Source organism: Fukomys damarensis, unplaced genomic scaffold (genome assembly GCF_012274545.1).
Source record: "Fukomys damarensis isolate Sample0158 unplaced genomic scaffold, DMR_v1.0_HiC HiC_scaffold_22, whole genome shotgun sequence".
Taxonomy (NCBI): Eukaryota; Metazoa; Chordata; class Mammalia; order Rodentia; family Bathyergidae; genus Fukomys; species Fukomys damarensis.
The window spans coordinates 24,676,006-24,676,437 of NW_022900934.1; the positions used below are offsets into that span (position 1 = coordinate 24,676,006).

Sequence of the window (432 nt, forward strand, 5' to 3'; positions counted from 1 at the left end):
CTCCTGGCCCAGGCCCGGACCGCGTTTAGGAAGCCGGCACCAAACACCCGGGCGGCCGGGAGCGAGCACCGATGGGCCGGGGCAGGGGACCCAAGACAGTGGAGCAGGGAGGGAGGAGCAGAGGGGGAGGGGGCCTGGAGTTACTCTGGCTCCCAGGACTTCCCGAATGGCCGAAAAAAGAGTTTCTAAAAATAGGCAGCGGCCAGCCTGAAGGGGTGGGCGACCCAGAAGACACAAGGAACACCTCTACGCACCGCCAAAGAGCCGCCCGCGGCCCCCACTCACCCGCGCCGAAAGGTCTGGAGGAAGCCGCGCAACTCAGAAGGCGGTGCCGCCGCACTGGGGCGGAAGGGAAGGAGGGGAAGAAGGTGGCCCCGGCTACGGCTTGAGGAGGCTGAACACGCGCGCCAGCCGCCGCCGCTACCGCCCACT

The 432-nt window shown here is 68.1% G+C and overlaps 1 protein-coding gene across 1 annotated transcript in view; it reads right to left on the reverse strand.

Moving 5' to 3' along the window:
• Positions 1-426, reverse strand: part of Raly (RALY heterogeneous nuclear ribonucleoprotein) — a 76,456-nt gene extending 76,030 nt beyond the window's left edge. Inside the window, exon 1 of the mRNA XM_010628385.3 lies at positions 286-426. The gene's annotated coding sequence lies outside the window, so the exon portion shown is untranslated. The remainder of the gene's footprint in view (positions 1-285) is intronic.
• Between the last annotated feature and the right edge of the window lie 6 nt (positions 427-432).